General features: G+C 41.0%; 1 long non-coding RNA gene and 1 pseudogene across 2 annotated transcripts; one reads left to right on the top strand and one right to left on the bottom strand.

Moving 5' to 3' along the window:
* Positions 1 to 289: 289 nt before the first annotated feature.
* On the bottom strand, positions 290 to 16,600 carry LOC131913252 (uncharacterized). 2 transcript variants are annotated; one of them, XR_009379846.1, is made up of 3 exons: positions 16,417 to 16,600; positions 13,352 to 13,485; positions 290 to 574 (listed from the first exon to the last, which is right to left on the bottom strand). It is a non-coding gene; the product is annotated as an uncharacterized LOC131913252 (long non-coding RNA). The 2 variants fall into 2 exon arrangements; XR_009379845.1 differs by lacking the exon at positions 290 to 574 and adding an exon at positions 950 to 1,117.
* On the top strand, positions 14,957 to 16,578 carry LOC131913251 (speckle-type POZ protein-like; annotated as a pseudogene).
* Positions 16,601 to 20,523: the final 3,923 nt, after the last annotated feature.

Genomic DNA, 20,523 nt, shown 5'->3' with positions numbered 1-20,523 from the left:
GATGTTACAATCGTTGCTGCTATAAAAACCATCAGGGAAGAGGTATTTTCTTTAACTTTTCTGTGGTCTTAGTTTTTACAACATGTCAGTCGGGTGAAGAACTCACATATGGTGAGTGGGAAGCAGAGCCAGGAACCCCTTGAAGATGAATCTCTTCTTTCCTGCTTTTTATTACATCCAGACCCACAGTCCCAGGACAGGAGGACTCCAACAAACTTTAGTGGTGGTTTCTCCCCTGCCTCTCAGATAATTCTACTTGGAAGCATTCCTCCAGATCCATCTAAGGGCATGGTTTGCAACCACTTAGATTGGCCAGATTTGGCTTCTCATTAGCTCCTATTCTTCATCCTCCACTGCTAGGTTCTGACCTCTTCATCCTTAGAACTGTGATGCTTATTCTGCTCCTTCTTAAAAGTGAGAGATTATTCTTGTTTCCATAAAATGCAGAATACATTCAACAGAAACCATAGAGGAGGGGCTTTGGGATGGATCCCCTTCTGTAGGGTGATCAGCAATATGCTCCCTTCATCTCATCTCTCTCCAATTAATCCTGCCTTGGAGAGACACTCTAAACCTAGAAGACACAGAAATAAGTTCAGATTCAATCAGCTCAGCCATTCCCAGTCTGGCTCTTCTGTAAGTCTGGCTCCAACACTGCTTATCTGTCAATACAGGATAAATCAATCAATTGGTTTTGATCCTTTGATTTTAGATTCCTTTAGTAGACTTTGAGCACATAGCTGATTAGTAGCATAGGTGACTCTTCACCAGGCGAGTTCAGGGTCAGGGTGGTGGGTACCCCAGCTTCATATCTGTCATTTGAAGGGTTTGTAGGTGATCACTTCAAGACCTATTGTTTCTAAGAAAAGTTCTCTAAATTGTGAGCTCTGTGCTCCAATGGGCATGCTCCTCCTTGTCCACAGAGGAACTTTGAACCCCTGGGCAGTAGGCTTAGGCTTTGTTCATAAAGTTTCTTATTAATGGAGAGAAACGGGTGGAGCTTTTCTTTTTTCCCATTGGTGGTGATGTGATGGGATAACTTGACAGTGCCAAATGTACTCAGATCCCCAACAGTAGGTGGCACATATCTTAAACCTGGAGTAGGATATCTTTCTACCTGAGAGAGATAATATTCATAATAGGAAAATAAAATTGAGAGAAACACAATGACACACACACAGGCACAGACACAGACACACACACACACACACACACACACACACACACACACACTAGACCACCAGGACTGTCTTACAAATATTTTCAAACTTGAAGACACAGGGGGAATCTGGTAAAGTTTCACACAAATTCTAAACCATGGATAGGAGCCTCATCAGCCTCTCCTGTGTGTCCATACAGAAAGTATATTAACCAGACGTTCCTCCAGATTGAGAGACCAAATGGTTTTCTAATCTATTTCATTTTTGTGTGGAAGTGTCACATTCCTCTGAAGTGTAATGCAGCAATTGATCAAAGGGAGTCTTGGGTGCCTGGAATTGAGGATGAGCACACCCTAGGAGCTCCTTGGACTCCATACTCATCCCTATTACATAGAGCTTGGAGTACCCCACTGTATTTGTTTCTGGTCTCTGGGATCTCAGTGGAACCTTCAGAAATGTAGGATAGCAACCAGAGGAGACTGCTGGGACATGGAGTTAATCCAATAGAAAGTCTGTATTCACAGGTGGACAATTACACTTGGTGTTTGTGAACACACTGTACCATGGAACACACTGTACCATCTAGGATAGGCTCTCAAGCACAGATTTCTTATTCTGGACTGACACAATTGTGTTAACAAGAAGAATTATGAAGCCAAACAGTGGGGTTAGAACCTTTAGCATTTCTCCATCACTATGGATGTTAATGGATTAGACCCTTGTTTTAGTTTTGGCAGCTGGTGCTCTGTAGGTGATGGAGTTTGCAGCCTGAGTGGTACTTCCCCCATGGAATCTGGTGATATCTCGCACATATTCTGGACACTGAATCAGCTGGCCATGGCCAACTCTCCTATGTGTCCAAATAGAATGTGTCAATCCGATTCATCATGCAGAGGTGAGAGAGCAGGTGCAGGTGTCAGATCCCTCCAAAGCATTAGGCAGAGACTGGTCACAGGGACCCTTGGGGACCTGAAACTCAGGTTGTACTATTCCAAGAGTTCACTGACCACCGCATTCTTTTTTCTCTGACTTGCTCTGAGAACCCTGGTATCTCAGGTCTTATCTCTGGAATCTCAGTGGAAACTGCAAAACTATTGAGGGGCAGCCTGAGAATCTCAGGGGTTGAAGATAATTTAAAAGCTAAAAGAACCTATACAGGTGTGCAGCAGACTCTAAGAGAACTCAGATACAGACCCAGACTACTATACCCAGCCAATTACTATAGATGGAAATTTAAGATATTCCACCATAAAGCCAACTTCAAGCAATATTTGTGTACAAATCCCATCCTGTAGAAAGTTGTTGTAGGAAAACTCCTACCTAAGGAGATTCACTACAACCATGAGTAATACAGGGAATAAATAATCCGAGAGCAGTAAAAGCAAAAGTAGGGAAACACACACATACACATAGACTCCTCCACCACCCAAACAATAGACAACAAAATATTAGGAATCAACCATCATTGTTTATTGATCTTTCTCATTATCAGTGGTTTTGATTCTCCAGTGAAAAGTCAGACTAACAGAGTAGATATGAAATCAGATTCCACCCTTCTGCTGCATCCAAGAATCACACCTAAACCTAATGGGTTGAGATTGCCTCAGGGTAAAGGATTGAAAATAGATATTCCAAGCAAATGGATCTAAGAAATAAGCTGTGTACTTGCTTTTATATCTCATCAAATAGATTTCAGCCAAGGGCTAATCAGAAAAAATAAGTAAAGACACTTCACAGACATGAAAGGAAAAGGGCACCAAGATAAAACATAAATCAGAAACAATATGTCCCAGGTAGGATTCCTTTGGGCAAGCCTGACTACCACCATCCCCCACCAGACCCTGTAACCTACAATGACCACTCCACCACCCAAACCCACCCATCCTCTGAGACAGCAGTTGCTCCCTGTCAGCTTGGATTGGACCAAGAGGTGAGTCTTTGTTCTACTAGCAGATCACCCCAGCCTCTAGGCTTTAGTTCCAGGGGCACAACTAGTGACCCCAGACCCCCAACCATTGCATCCCCAGGTGCAGGCCAGCAGGCAGAACTAAAGAGGCAGTCCTGACTACCACCATCTCCCACTGGAACCTGTAACTTATAAGCCCTGCTTCACCCCCCAAAAGTACCCATCCTCTGAGACCACAACTGCTCCCTGAGACAGACTCGAACAGCTCCAATTGGACCAAGAGCGGCTCCCTGAGACACGGACACCATTTGCATTGATTGGAGGAAGAGATGGGTAGACACCAGGAAAAGAATACATTAAACAACATGAGGAACAATATGGCACCACCAGAACCTCATGGTTCTACATCGGGAGGACCTGAAAATCCCAACATATAAGAGGCAGAAGAAAACAATTCAAAAAAATGACTTTAAGACAATGATAGAGGCCTTTAAAGAGGAAATGAAAATTTCTCTTAAAGAAATCAAGGAAAATAGAAACAAAAAATTGAAAGAAATCAATAAATCCCTTAAATAAAGCCAAGAAAACCAAGAAAAAACAATCAAGCAGGTATTACTTCAAGACTTCAAAAATTGAAATGGAGGCAATACAGAAGATACAAAGAGAGGGAATGCTGGAAACGGAATATCTGAGTAAACAAACAGGAAGTACAGCTGCAAGCATAACCAACAGAAAGCAACATTTCGAAGAGAGAATCTCTGGCATTGAAGATAAAGAAGAAATATCTGCATCGGAAAAAAAAAAGCATTAAACCTAGCCAAGTCATAACACAAAATGTTCTCGAAATCTGTGACACCATGAGAAGTCCAAAGACCAAGCCTAAGAATATTAGGGATAGAAAAAGGAGAAGAATATCACTTCAAAGGTATAGAGAATATATTCAACAGTATCACAGAAGAAAACTTTCCCAACCTAAAGAAGGAAATGCCTGTGAAGATACAAGAAGCTTACAGAACACCAAATAGACTGCAAAAAAGGTGTCTCCTCACCACATAAAATAAAATCACTAAACGTACAAAATAAAGAAAAAATAATAAGAGCTGCAAAGGAAAAAAAAAGCAAAGTAACATATAAAGTCAGACCCATCAGAATAACCTCTGACTTCAGAATGGAGACTCTGAAAGCCAGAAGATCCTGGATAAAGGTTATGCAGACACTAAGAAACAATGGAGGCCAACCCAGCAAAACTCTCAATCATCATAGACAGAGTAAACAAAATATTCCATGATAAAACCAGCTTTAAACAATACCTATCAAAAATCTAGCCACACAAAAAGCAATAGAAGAGAAAATCCAACCCAAGGAAGTTAGATGTACCCGTGAAAGCATGGGCAATAGATAACCCCACACCAACAAATCCCAAAGAAGGGAAACACACGACACTACCACAAAAATAACAGGAATTAACAATCACTCATCATTAATATCTCTTAATATCAATGGACTCAATTCACCTATAAAAAGACACAGGCTAATAGAATGGATATTAAAACAGAATTCATCCTTCTGTTACATACCATACAGGAAATACACCTCAACTTCAAAGACAGACACTACTACATCAGAGTAAAGATGTGGGAAAAGTCTCTCCAGTCAATTGGACTTAGGAAGCAAGCTTGTGTAGCTATCCGAATATGTAACCAAATAGACTTCAAACTTAAATTAATCAAAAGAGATCAAAAAAGGACATGATGTATTCATCACAGGAAAAATCCATCAAGATGAAGTCTCAATTCTGAATATTTATGCCCCAAACACAAGGGCACCCATATATGGAAAAGAAATATTCCTAAAGCTTAAATCACACATCAAACCACACAAACTAATAGTGGGAGACTTCAACTTTCCACTCTCACCAATGAACAGGCTGAGAAAGAAATCAGAGAAACATCACCCTTTACTATAGCCACAAATAATATAAAATACCTTGGGGTAACTTTAACCAATCGGTGAAAGACCTGTATGACAAGATCTTTAAGTCTCAGAAGAAAGAAACTGAAGAAGCTATCAGAAAATGGAAAGATCTCCCATGTTCATGGATAGGTAGAAACAACATAGTAAAAATGGCAATATTACAAAAGCAATCTACAGATTCATGCAATATCCATCAAAATTCCAACAGAATTCTTCACAGACCTCAAAAGAACAATACTCAACTTGATATGGAAAAAAGAAAACCTAGGACATCTAAAATAAGCTTTTACAATAAACAACTTCTGAGGTATCATCATCTCTGCTTTCAATCTCTGCTATGGAGCTATAGTAATCCAAAAGCTTAGTATTGGCATAAAAACCAACATTTGCACCAATGGAATCAAATTGAAGTTCCTAACATTAATCCACACACCTAAGAATACCTGATTTTTGACAAAAAAGCCAAGACTGTACAATGTAAAAGAGAAAGCATCTTCAACAAATGGTGCTGGCAAAGCTGGATATCAACATGTTGAAAATTGCAAATAGATCCATAGCTATCATCATGCATAAAATTCAAATCCAAGTGGATCAAAGACCCCAACATAAATCCAGCTACACAGAACCTGATAGAAGAGAAAGTAGGAAGTATCCTAGAAATCATAATGTTCACCTGAATCACCAGTGGGTCAAGGAAGAAATTAAAGACTTCCTAGAGATCAATGAAAATGAATATACCACATACCCAAACTTATGGGATGCTATGAAAGCAGTGCTAAAAGGAAAATTCATAGTACTAAATGCCCACATAAAGAAATTGGAGAAATCTCACACTAGTGACTGAACAGCACACCTGAAAGCCTTAGAATAAGAAGAAGCAAAGTTCCCCAGGAGGAATAGACACCAGGAAATAACCAAATTGAGAGCTGAAATCAATAAAATAAAAACAAAGGGAACAAAACAAAGAATCAATGAAACAAAGAGTTGGTTCTTTGAGAAAATCAACAAGATAGACAAACCCTTATCCGAACTAACCAAAAGGCAGAGAGAGAGAGAGCGCATCCAAATTAGCAAAATCAGAAATGAAAATGGAGACAGAACAACTAACATTGAGGAAATCCAGAGAACTATCAGGTCATACTTCAAAAACCTGAACTCCACAAAACTGGAAAATCTAAAAGAAATGGACAATTTTCTGGATAGGTACCACATACCTAAGTTAAATCAAGACTAGATAAACTATTTAAATAGACCAATAAGCCCTAAGGAAATAGAAACAGTCATTAAAAGCCTCCCAACAAAAAAGCCCAGTACCAGAAGGTTTCAGTGCACAATTCTACCAGGTCTTCAAAGAAGTGATAATATCAATACTGTTTAAATTGTTCCACACAATAGAAACGGAAGGAACATTACCAAATTCCTTCTACGAGGCTATAATTACCCTGATTCCCAAGCCACACAAAGATGCCACAAAGAAAGAGAACTACAGACCACTCTCCCTTATGAACATGATGCAAAAATACTCAATAAAATATTGGCAAACAGACTCCAAGAACACATCAAAACATGTTCAAGTAGGCTTCATCCCAGGGATGCAAGGATGGTTCAACATAAGAAAATCTGTCAATGTAATACACCATATAAACAAACTGAAAGAAAGACAAAAACACATGATTATCTCACTAGATGCTGAAAAGGCCTTTGACAAAATGCAACACCCCTTCATGATAGAGGTCTTGGAGAGATCGGGAATACAGGGAACATACCTAAACAAAATAAAGGCAATTTACAGCAAGCCAACAGCCAACATCTAAGTAAATGGAGAGAAACTAAAAGCAATTCCACTAAAATCAGGAACAATTTAAGGCTGTCTGCTCTCCCCATACTTATTCAATATAGTACTTAAAGTTCTAGCTAGAGCAATAAGACAACAAAAGGAGATCAAGGGAAAACATATTGCAAAGGAAGAAGGCAAGCTTTCACTATTTGCAGATGACATGATAGTATACATAAGTGACCCCAAAATTAGATAAAGGATCTCATAGAGCTTTTAAATACATTCATCAATGTAGCTGGATACAAGATTAACTAAAAAAAAAACAGTATTCCTTGTATATACAAATGATAAATGGGCTGAGAAAGAAATCAGAGAAACATCACACTTTACAATAGCCACAGATGATATAAAAAATACCTTGCGGTAACTCTAACTAAGCAAGCAAAGGACCTGTATGAAAAGAACTTTAAGTCCTAAAAGAAAGAAATTGAAGAAGATGTCAGAAAATGGAAAGATCTCCCATGATAATGGATAGGTAGGATTAACACAGTAAAAATGGCAATCTTACCAAAAGCAATATACAGATTCAATGCAATTCCCATCAAAATCCCAACACAATTCTTCACAGATCTGGAAAGAACAATATTCAACCACTTATGGAAACATAAAAAACCCAGGATTGCCAAAAGAATCCTGTACAATAAAACCACCTCTGGAGGTATCCTGATCCCTGACTTCAAGCTCTACTACAGAGCTATAGTAATAAAAACAGCTTGGTACTGGCATAAAAACTGACATGTGGACCAATGAAACCAAACTGAAGACCCTGACATTAATCTGCACACTTATGAGCATATGATTTCAGACAAAGAAACCCAAAGTGTACAATGGAAAAAGAATTCATCTTCAAAAAATGGTGCTGCATAACTGGATATCAACATGTAGAAGACTGCAAATAGATCCATATCTGTCACCGTGCACAAATTTAAGTCCAAGTAGATCAAAGACCTCAACATGAATCCAGTTACTCTAAACCTGATAGAAGAGAAAGAAGGAAGTAGTCTTGAATGCATTGGCACCGGAGATCACTTCCTAAATATAACACCAGTAGCACAGACACTGAGAGAAACAATTAATAAATTGGGCCTCTTGAAACTGAGAAGCTTTTGTAGAGCAAAGGACATGGTCTACAAGACAAAATGACAGCCTACAGAATGGGAAAAGATCTTCACCAACCCCACATCTGATAGAGGGATGATATCTGGCACATATAAAGAACTCAAGAAATTAGACATCAAAATACCAAACAGTCTAATTAAAAAATAGGCTATAGAGCTAAAAAGAGAATTCTCAACAGAAGAATCTCAAATGGCTGAGCTACATTTAAGGAATTGCTCAACATTCTTAGTCATCAGGAAAATGCAAATCAAAATGACTCTGAGATACCACCTTACACCCGTCAAAATGGCTCAGATAAAACACTGAAGACAGCTTATGATGGAGAGGATGTGGAGCAAGGGGAACATTCCTACACTGTTGATGGCAATGCAAACTTGTACAGCCACTTTGGAAATCAATATGACACTTTCTTAGAAAATTAGGAATCAACTTTCCTCAAGACCCAGCTATATCACTCTTGGGCATATACCCAAGGAATGCTCAATCATACCACAAGGACACATGCAGCATTATTTGTAATAGCCAGAACCTGGAAACAACTTAGATGCCCCTCAACTGAAGAATGGGTAAATTAAATGTGGTACTTACACACAGTGGAGTATTACTCACAGAGAAAAACAATGACATCATGAGGTTTGCAGGCAAATGGATGGAACTAGAAAAAAAATCATCCTGAGTGAAGTAACCCAGACTCAGAAAGGCAAACATGGTATGTACTCACTCATAAGTGGATACTAGATGTAAAGCAAAGGATAAACAGACTGCAACTCACAACTCCAAGGAGGCTACCTAGAAAGAGGACCCTAAGAAAGACACAGGGATCATCCAACAACAGAGAAATAGATGATGAGATCTACATGAGCAAACTTGTGGTGGGGTGGAGGTAATGGGGGTAAGGGTCAGGGGAAAGAGAGCTTAGGGGAGCGGGAAGTCCCAGCTGGATCAGGAGCAGTGTGGGAGATTGGAGAGAGATATACCATGATTAATGAAGACTCCAGGGGAATAGGAAGAAGCAGAGTGCTAGAGAGGTCACCCAAAATCCACAAAGATACCTCCACTATAGACTACTGGCAATGGTCGAGAGAGTACCTGAGCTGACCTGCTCTCGTGATCGGATGGCTGAACACCCTGGCTGTCATGATAGAACTCTCATCCAGTGTCTGATGGAAGCAGATGCAGAGATCTACCTGCCACTGGAAGAAGAGTTATTGCCCATATTCCTCAAATTATTCCAGAAATTAGAAACTTGGGATCATTGCCCAATGTATTTTATGAGTAAAATTTCACTGATACCTAAATCACAGACCAATTCCCTTATGAACACTGATGAAAAAATACTCATTACATAATTGCAAAATGAATCCCAAACTATTCAGAGATAGTTTACCATGATGAATTAGGCTTTGTCCCAAATATGTATGTATGGTTCAATATACCAAAATCAAAAAGTGTGATTGATCATATAAGCCGACAAATGACCACAACTCAGAAAGACATAAACCACATTATCATGTTATTAAATGCGGGAAGGACATTTTTCAAAACTCAATATTCCTTCATGATAAAAGTCAAGGAGAAACTGGCACATAAATGACATACCTAAATATGATAATGTCAGTTTAAAACAATACCATAGTCAACATCAACTTAATGAAGAGAAACTCAAACAATTCCACTAAAATCAGAAACAAGACAAGGTTGTTCACTCTCTTTGTATCTATTTAATGTAACAATTGAAGTCTTAATTAAAGACTTAATTAAATCAGTAAGGTAAGTAACAATAAAAGGGATACAATTTGAAAAGGAGGGAGAAAGAATCTTTATTTGTAGAAGACACACTATATTACACATAAGTTAGGTCAATGATTCAACAGGGAATTTCCTACAGCTATAAACACTTTCAGCAAATTAGCTTGAGAAAAATCTAAGAGAGTGAAAACTCTCGATAGGATGCACCATTTAAGAGAAGAATCTTTTTTCAGTAATAAAATACTCTATATACATATGAGAGACAGACTGGGAAAGAAATCAGAGAAAAACACTTTTCACAATACCCAAATAATATAAAATACCTTGGGGGTAACTCTAACAAAGCAAGTAAAAGACCTGTGTGATAAAATCTTCAAGTATTTGAGGAATAAATTGAAGAAGATAACAGAAAATAAAAAGATCTCCCATGCTCATGGATCAGTAGAATTAACATCTAAGAATGGCCATTCTACAAAAAGCCATCTACAGATACAAAGCAATCTGCTTCAAAATTTCAACACAATTTTTTCCATATCTTTTAAAGACAATTTTCAGCTTCATATGGAAATACAGAAAGCACTGGAGAGCTAAAATACTCCTGAACAATAAAAGAACTGATGTTTGTCTTGCCACTCCTGATTTCATATTGTTCTTCAAAGCTATGGTAATAAAAGAGCATGGTATCTGCCTGAATTCAATGGAAGACTCAGACATAAATCTACTTCAGGGGCCATGCCATTCTAAGAGGCATGTGACCCAGGTCCATAGTGACTTCCTGTACCTGATTGCTGCTGAAGGCTATGTCTGGCTTTATGGCCCTACTGAAGCCATGTTCTTTGCCCTAACATGACTCTTTGGACAGCTAAGGAACAATAAGTAAACTGACAGATAGTCTTTGCGTTCCCTATCCACTGGTTCAGGCATTCTCTCAAACACTTATTTCTCTTTGTCATTGGCTCCTGGTGAAAAAATTCAGCCAAGATCCTACATCACCCAAATTCCTTTGGAACACTCTCCCCAACACTCAGAAAACCCTTAGGCTTGCATTTTTGGAGTTATAAATACCCCACTTTTGTTATGAACCTGGCTATTCTTTTAGTCCCAGGATTAAGTAGAAAATCTATTATGGCAGGAAATAAAGCTTATTTAACTGGACTCAAAATATTTGAGTCAAATTAATTAATATTGAGATGAATAAAAAGTCTTGCTATTCATTAAATTAATATTAAAGGTAACCTTTCAATATTATTTGTTTAAGACTAATTGTGTGGTTATTGTAAATAAATAGAAGTTCCTGAACCAGGCATGATGTGAAAGTCTATGGCATTGATCAGAGTAGTCTGATGGCAGAAGCTGACACAACTCTGCCAGTCTAAGGCTAACTTGGTCCATGGAATAACTTCTAAGAGAGCCAGACATGCAGAGTGGAAAGCCATCAAAAACGAAAGACTGGATCAGGCCCTCTGGATAAGCGAGACAGTTGATTAGCTTGAACTGTTTGGGAGACACTGAGGCAGTGGGACAGAGACCTGTCCTTAGCACATGAGCTGGCTGTTTGGAACCTGGGGCCTATGCAGGAACACTTTGCTCAGCCTGGGAGAAGGGGACTGGACCTGCCTGGACTGAGTCTACCAGGTTGAGCTGAATCCCCAGGGGAGTCCTTGCCCTGGAGGCGATGGGAATAGGGGGTGAGCTGGGGTGATTGTGGGGGGGGGCAGCGGGAGGAGGGAGAACAGGGGAATCTGTGGCTGATATGTAAAATTAAATTAAATTATAAAATAAAAAATGAAAGAAAGATGTAGAAATGAAATCATATTACCTCTTGAATTCCTCCTAAATCATTTCAGATGCCAAAGCTTTAGAATATGAACTAGTATTTCAGAACGGTTCTATCCTCTTTAAGAAAGTAACGGGTGGGATGGAGTCATGTTCTACAGTAAAAGTTGCTGTATACCTTTCCAGAAGACTGGCATCCAATTTACTGCATTCAAGGGTACCTGACAATAGTCGTTAACTCCAGTTCTCCAGTTCTCCAGGGGATTCAGCAGCCTCTTCTGACCTCTGAGGTCACTATAGGCTCAAGGTGCACAGACCCACCTGTGTAACAAGTCCCAGACATCAGCAGGCTCCCATATAAGTACAACTGTCTCCATGACAGAAGTACTATTCAATGTGTAAAATCCGGCACTTGTGTAAAACACAGCAAACTTCTGTCACAACTAAAACCAAGGCTAAATCCACCTAAGTCCATAGGCTGGGAATATCTCTAAATGTTCAAACTTACTTGAAACACAGTGACATTAGGGCTTCTGTAGTGCGACTTCTGGCTAACTGTTCTTGTTAACAGAAGTTTCTCTTCCCAGAATATGGATTTTGTACTTAAAAGCTCACACTGAGAAAGGCTGGTTGCTGCAACAGAATCCAGAATATCTCATGTGGTTGCCAGCTGGCTAAAAAAGAATTTCTATTGGCTTAAATCAATGTTCAAGGAGTCCTCTTCTCTTCTCTTCTCTTCTCTTCTCTTCTCTTCTCTTCTCTTCTCTTCTCTTCTCTTCTCTTCTCTTCTCTTCTCTTCTCTTCTCTTCTCTTCTCTTCTTCTCTCTCTCTCTCTCTCTCTCTCTCTCTCTCTCTCTCTCTCTCTCTGTGCTTATGTTTGTCTGAAAATCTTTCTATGTGTTACTGTAAGTTTTGTTTCGCTGTATTGACCGTTAGCTTTTTCTGTTCTGTGGACACCCCTGCTGCTTAAGACTTCTGCCTTCTCCAGTTGGAAATCTGTATCCTTTTGTCTTGCCAGGTCCCCCATAGAACCACCTACCTGAAATAAAAGATCCACCTGTCCCATTCCTGGAATGAGAGACTATATGAAAAGATCCTATATTGAGCCCCTGGCAGGAGTCTGTTCCCTAGTGAGAGAATGCTCCTACTCTGAAGTACCTGCTCCCCTGATCCTAAATATATAAAGTAGAGTCACTGAGGGTACTAGTTAGCCACCTGCCAAAGATTCATAAATGTGGAACCAAACTTTCAGAGATCAAAACCAGTTGATTGATTTATCCTGGATTGAGGGAAGAGCAGCATCAGAGCCATACTTTCAGGAGAGGTAGACTGGGAATTGCTGAGCAGATTAAATCACTGAAGGTATTGTGGTGTTCTCTAGTCTTAGTGAGTCCCTACAGACATGACGAGCTGGAGAGAGATGATAGATGTGGGGAGCATTTTACTTATCACAAACGAAGGGGAAGGGTCTCAAACGCCCATTGTTGGTAACTGTTGAATATATTCTGCACCTTTTGGAAACCTGAATACTGTCTCACTTTTAAGGCCCAGCAGTGTAAGCATGCAATTTCAAAGTTTAAAGAGGATAGAACTCACCAGTGAAGGATGAAAATTATGAGATATTGAGAAGCTGAATCTTGGCAGTCAGCATGAAGAAATTGAGAAGCACTTAGGATCTACTCTTAGCACACCCTTAACTGGAACTGAAAGAGTGTGGCCAAGGATTATCCGGGGGGTGGGGAGGGGCAAGACCCCCAATGTAAGTTGGTGGAGTTATGCCGGGGAATATGAGTCTGGATTTAAATGACTGCCACTTTCAGCAATTCTTACCTGGCTCTGATTCTTGCCCACCATGCGTGAATTCTTCCATCCTGATCTCCAAGTTGTGAACACTGAGACCCCTGACTGGGAAAGGAAGACACCTCTTCCCAGATCATGTTAGTGGGAGGAGTTGGTGTAAAACCCTGAGAAGAGGAAATAACAGCTGTGTAGGAATGGACACCATCCCTGTTTTATTTAAGATGAACTACAATAAGCAAAATACACTTGTGGTATTTATTCTTGGTTCCCAACTTAACAAGACATGGAATTAACTAAAACCCTAAAACGGAGGGCACAGCAGTGAGAACTGTAGAGGGAATCTTAGAAGGTCTTATTAATAAAATCAAACCCAGGCCAGGTATTGGGTTGAACACTGGAAGATCAGAGAACCAGAACAAGCCACAGCTACCTTACCTCGCCGGATCCTCAGCTGGTCTTGTTTCCTCAGACTGGAAGCTTCTGAGTCCTCATTCAAATGGGTCTGTGCTGCTAGAAGCCTGAAAGCTTAACCAGCCAAATGCTTAACCAGGCCAAAATGCTTCTAGTTCCTGGCCCTTATGCGTTATATATCTTTCTGCCTTCTACCATCACTCCCTGGGATTAAAGGCTCGCTTTCTGGGATGAAAGGCGTGAGTCACCATGCTTGGCTGTATCCTTGAACACAAGGATTTCTGCCTAGCTCTGCCTCCCAAGTGCTGGGATTAAAGGTGTGTGTTACCACTGCCTATCCTCTATGTTTAATATTGTGGCCATTCTGTCTTTGATCCCAGATAAGTTTATTAGGGTGCACAATATTTAGGGGAACACAATACCACCATAGAGAACAGTTTTCTTTCAGTTGAAGTGAGTAGATACAATTCAGGAACAGACTTGCAGGTAAAAAGACACAAACATTAAATCCAGATCTCAAGGCCTGAAGACACACACCTTTAATCCAGATCTTGAGTCTGAAAGACACACCCTAAATTGGGCCACACCTTCTGCTGAAAGCATACAAGGACATGGAAGCAGGAAGCTCTTGCTCTTTGCTTGCTTGCCCTCACCTTGCAGCAAGTCCATCCCTTCCCTGGCAGTAGAGAATATTTGGAACTCCAGTATATACTGAAGACCAGTGGACACATCCAACCTCCTGCACTGAGTAAGTACTGGAATCTTGGACTTTCCTTCATAGGCAATGTGGGATTAGCAGGACTGCCGCCCTAAGTCATTCTAATAAATCTCCTTCCTTCATACACAGAGATTCCTTGTATATGTTCTGTTGCTCTACAGAACCTAGTACAACATTTTTTAACACGAGTGTACATAATTTTCCAAAATATTCAACAGCTGTGTATAATTGTCAAAACCAGTTACCTATTGAACTAAGATTCAATCTAGATGAAAAATGGAGTGATGTAAGAGTTCCTAGTAGCCTACACTGTCTTCTCTGAAACTAGTATTGAAATCTGTATAGAAAATTTAAGAGATCCAAGTTTCCAGCCCCATCAAAAAGGGAATAGATGAGAAACAAAAACTTAAAATATAATTCATGTCTATTATTGTGTCTCAGAGGTAAAGAGAAAACAATTGCTAGTTCTTCATTTTGGATCCAGTTTAACCTTCATACTACCTCCAGGAGAAATGGCAGGAGATGGGACAGCACAGAGATGGGACCACACTCAAATCAGCCTTCAGAAATTCTCCTACATGTGGACCATCAGCAACTTCCATTTTATTGTGGAGGAAATAACAGAAAGCATTAGAAGCCCAACTTTCTCAATAGGAGCCAATGACAAATGGTGTTTGAGATTAGACCCAAAGGGAATAGATGACGTACATGCAGATTACCTGTCAGTTAATCTACTTTTGCTCAGCTGTCCAAAGAGTCATGTTTGGGCAAAGTTCTAGTTCTGGATCATAAGTGCTGAAGGAGAGAAAACTCAAACCATGAGGAGCCCAAGAACCTTTAGGTTCATGTCAGGCCTTGGCTACGGATTCAAAAAGTACATCCTTCGAGATTTCCTCTTGTCCCATGCGCCTCTTCTTCTCCCAGATGATCACCTCACCCTCCTCTGCAAGGTCAGCGTGGTCCGGGACTCCTTCAGTATCTCTAATCAGAACAGGAAGCCAGGGATTCAAGTTCCCAGATGAACATTGGCAGATGAGCTAGGAGAGCTGTGGGAGAATTCCCGATTCACAGACTGCTGCCTGGTGGTAGCTGGGCAGGAATTCCAGGCTCACAAGGCCATCTTAGCAGCTCGCTCTCCAGTTTTCAGAGCCATGTTTCAACATGACATGGAGGAGAGCAGAAAGAACCGCTTTGAGATCCCTGACCTGGAGCCACAAGTCTTCAAGGTAATGATGGACTTCATTTCTACCGGAAAAACACCAGACCTTGACAGCATGGCAGCTGCTGTAATGGCAGCTGCTGACAAGTATGGCCTGGAGCGTTTGAAGGTCATATGTGAGGATGCCCTCTGCAGGCAGCTCTCTGTGGAGAATGCTGCCCACACTCTTGTCCTGGCTGACCTCCAGCTGAAAACCCAGACACTGGATTTCATTACAGCTCATGCTTCTGAGGTCTCTGAGACCTCAGACTGGAAGGCAATGGTGGGCTCATATCCCCATTTAGTGGCTGAAGCATACCGTTCCCTGGCTTCAGCTCATCTCCCTCTCTTGGAGCCCCCTTTCAAACGCTTGAAGCAATCCTAGGACCTGGTCAGCTGTGTCCTACACTTGTCTCCCAGAAGCAGCAGCCAATGTTGTTAGCAATGACACCTGGGGAGACTATAGGATGTGTGGAGCATTTCTAGTGAAACTTGGGAAAGACAGCATGGTAGCTCAGGCTTTAATACAGCTGTAAATGAGTTGATTGTCAGGTTAATGGAGGGAAGCGCTGAGCTATATTATATACTACCATGTTACTGTACTGGTTTGATTTTTGTCCAATGAATTGGTAACTGGAATATATTTTAGTTGCTGGTCCCAAGCTCATTACAACAGGGTCTATTTGGAGAAACTTGTCTGGATTGGACTGAGCAGAACATATGGTCAAGGACTCACAAAGGAGAAAATAAACATGAATGTTTGCTTACAAGAGAAGGGAAAGAGAAAGAAGACATTTTCCTCCAAACTCAGTGTGTGGGAATGGAGAGATGACTCAGTTGGCAAAAACAATTACTGTTCTTGTAGAGGTCCCTTGTTCAGTCCTCTTCCTGTCTCCATGGGCACATCCATCTCTGTAGACAATACCTTCCCAAATAGAATGTCAAGTGAATAAAAATTCTAAAATCAGCTTGTGGATTCCTGTGGTGTTTCTGTTTGAAGAATCCCATTTTAGTCCGTCCAACTCTGCCCAGCTTTGGAAGTTTGTGCCGTCTTCATTCACACACACACACACACACACACACACACACACACACACACACGTCAATGAGAAAATACCTAATGAAATTCTGTTATACGCATAGATTGGTGCCTAGCCCAATTGCCATCAGTTAGGCTTTCTCCAGCAGCTGATGGGAGCAGACACTGAGATCCACAGCCAAACATTAGGCAGAGATCAGGGAACCTCAAAGAACAGAGAAAGGCAGGATTATAGGAGGGTTCAAAGACACCAGGTGAACAGAGCCCACAGATTCATCTAAATAGAGTTCATTGGGGCTCCCAGAGACCTAAAACGCAATCACAGAGCCTGCATGGGTCTGTACTAAGACCTCTGCATACATGCTGTGGTTTTTTAGCTCAGTGGTTAGTGGGACTCCTAAGAAGGGGGTATGAGGAGTCTCTGATGTATTTGTCGGATCTTGGGAACGTTTTCTTCTTTCTGGGTTGGATTCTGTAGCCTTGATATGAGTGTTTGTGCCTACTGTTATTACATCTTTGTATGTTGTGTCCAGTTGATAACCCCAGGAGACCTTTGCTTTTCTGTAGGGAAACAGAGGAGTAGTATATCTCTGTGTAGTGGAAGGAGGGGAGACTATGGCCAGATGAGATTGTGTGAGAGAAGAAAACATAAAAACAAATAAGGAAATGAAAAATTGAAAAGACATTTGGAGAAGAAGTATTTGGACAGATCTGCAAAGGAGCATAGAATGTATAGATCCTTTTGTCCCCTGTAAATGCCCATGAAAGGTGCATTCAGCAGAGGAAGAGTTCAATAATCTAGTAGATAGGATGACCCACTCCATGCACATTCCAACTCTTTCCCAAGTTATCCTTGGTATTGCACCATGGGCCCATGATCACAGTAGCCGTTGTAGCTGAGATGGGGTTATGCATGAAATCAATCCAACAGCTTCTTTCAGCCTGTGAGGTACCATATGCTCATGGTGCACTGACCCACGTGTGGAACAGGGCCCAGACATTAGCAGGCCCCCATAGGTAAGCACAACTGTCTCCATGAAGGAAGTACCATTCTAGTTGTACAACCCAGCACTTGTCTACAAAAAACAGTAACCCCTACCACAGATAAAACAAAGGCTTAATGCACCAAAGTCCATAGTTCTAGGAATATCTCTAAATGTTCAAACCTTGCTTGAAATAGAGTACCACTTTTCGCTTCTGTAGTGCCACTTCGGGCTAACGTCTTCTTAACTAAAGTTTGTCAACCCAGAATATGGGAATTTTGCTTAAAAGCCCACACTGAGAAAGGCTAGTTACTGCACTGGAATCCCAAATACCTCATGTGTTTGCCAGCTGGCTAAGAAGGACTTTCTATTTTCCTAAATACATTTTCAAAAGTCTCTTCTCTCTCTGTCTCTCTGTCTCTCTGTCTCTCTGTCTCTCTGTCTCTCTGTCTCTCTCTCTCTCTTCTCTCTCTCTCTCATTCTCTCTCTCTCACTCTCTCTCTTTCTCTCTCTCTTTCTGTTGTGTTTCTGCAAGTCTTTCTACATGTTATTGTTAGTATTGTTTTGCTGTATTGATTGTTGACTTTCTCTGTTTTACGGACACCTCTGCTGCTGAAGACTTTGCCTTCTCCTGTTGGGAATCTGAAGCACTTTGGCTGTGCCATGTCCCCCAGAGAATGGCCTACCTGAAATAAAAGCTACACATGTTCCATTCCTGGAATGAGAAACTATAAGAGAAGATCTTGTAATTGAGACACAGGCAGGAGTCATTTCCCCATTGAGAGAATTGCTACCACTCTGCAGGAGCATGCTCATGGAAGCTCAGAACTTACAGGTAGAGCACTTTTCTTACAAATGAGGGGTCTTGCAGGAATTGTCTACCTTCATTACAAATGACGAATTTGAGGTAAGGGGTTTCTGGTATTGTGTTTCCCAAAGTATTGTGTACCTTAATAAACTTATCTGGGGTCAGAGAACAGAAAAGCCACTAGTTAGGCAGTGATAGCACACGCCTTTAATCCTAGCATTCCAGAGACAGAAATCCCTCTAGATCTCTGTGAGTTCAAGGCCGCATTGGAAACAGCCAGGCATGGTGACTCACGCCTTTAATCCCAGAAAGCAGCCTTTAATCCCAGGGAGTGGTGGTAGAAAGCAGAAAGGTTTATAAGGAGTGAGGACCAGAAACTAGAAGCATTTGGCTGGTTAAGCTTTTGGCTGGTTAAGCATTCAGGCTTCTAGTAGCAGTTCAGCTGAGAGCCATTGGGATGAGGACACAGAAGCTTCCAGTCTGAGGAAACAGGACCAACTGAGGAATTGGCAAGGTGAGATAGCTGTGGCTTGTTCTGGTACTCTGACCTTCCAGCATTTACCCCAATGACTGGCTTCAGGTTTGATCTTATTAATAAGAACTGTTAAGATTCATGCTACAGGTTTCTGCCACCTTGGCCCTAAACACATACAGAAAAGTCACAGAGGCTACTAGTTAGCCACCTGCCAAAGGTTCCCAAATGAGGAACCAAAAGTTCAGAGATCAAAACCAATGGATTGATTTATCCTTGATTGAGGAATGAGCAGCATTAGAGCCAGATTTCAGGAGAGCTAGGCTGGGAATTGCTGAGTTGATTCAATCACTGAAGGTATTTCCCAGTCTTCTAGGCTTAGTGAGTCCCTCTAGACTTGATGAACTAGACAGATGATAGATGTGGGGAGCATTTTACAGATCACATTCGAGGAAGAACTGTTTCAAACCCCTTCTTCAGTAACTGTTGAATATATTCTGCACCTTTTGAAAAACCAGAATACTGTCTCATTTTTAAAGCCCATCAGAGTAAGCACCGAAGTTCAAAGTTTAAAGAGGACAGAACTCACCATTGGAGGATGAAAATTATGAGGTATTGAGAAGCTGAATCATGGCAGTCAGCATGATGGAATTGAGAACTTAGGATCTTCTCATAGCACACCCTTGGTGGATTGAGAATAGGTTTTCCAAGGAGAATTATCTGAGGGGGAGGGGCAAGATCACCAATGAAAGTGTGTGGAGCCATCCCAGGGAATGTGAGTCTGGATGAAAGGAGAGGCCACTTTCAGAGTTGCTGCCTGGCTCTGCTTCTTGACCACCATATAGGAATTCTTCCACCCTGATCTCCACGTTGTGATCACTGAGTCCCCTGACAGGGTAAGGCACCACCTCTTTCCCGATCATGTTGGTGGGAAGGTTAGTATAAAACCCTGAGAAGAGGAAATAACAGCTGTGTAGGAATGAACACCATCCCTATTTTATTTAAGATGAACCACAATAAGCAAAATACACTTGTGGTGGTTTTTGGGGGTTCCCAACTTAACAAGACATGGAATTAACTAAAACCCTAAAATGGAGGTCATAATAGTGAGAAGTGTTTTGCTTCATTTGATGTGAGTAGATCCAATTCAAGTACAGACTTTGGAGGTAAAAAGACACAAACACTTACTCCAGATCTCAGGGCCTGAAGACACACACCTTTAATCCTGATCTTGAGTCTGAAAGACACACCCTAAATTAGGCCACACCTTCTGCTTGAAGCCTATAATAGGACATGGAAGCAGGAAGCTGTTGCTATTTGTCTGCTTGCCCTCACCTTGCAGCAAGTCCATCCCTTCCCTGGCAATAGAGAGTATTTAGAACTCTAGCATATACTGAAAACCAGTGGACACATCCAACATCCAGAACCGAGTAAGTACTGTAATACTGGACTTTCCCTTCATAGGTAATGTGGGATTAACAGGACTGCAGTCCAAAGTCATTCTCATAAATCCCATTTGATGATATATATAGATAGAGACAGAGAGAGAGAGAGAGAGAGACAGAGACAGAGA

This window comes from Peromyscus eremicus, chromosome 6 (genome assembly GCF_949786415.1).
Source record: "Peromyscus eremicus chromosome 6, PerEre_H2_v1, whole genome shotgun sequence".
NCBI classification, from domain to species: Eukaryota; Metazoa; Chordata; class Mammalia; order Rodentia; family Cricetidae; genus Peromyscus; species Peromyscus eremicus.
Note: the sequence above shows the minus strand (reverse complement) of the source record. Positions and strands in the feature narration are given on the sequence as shown.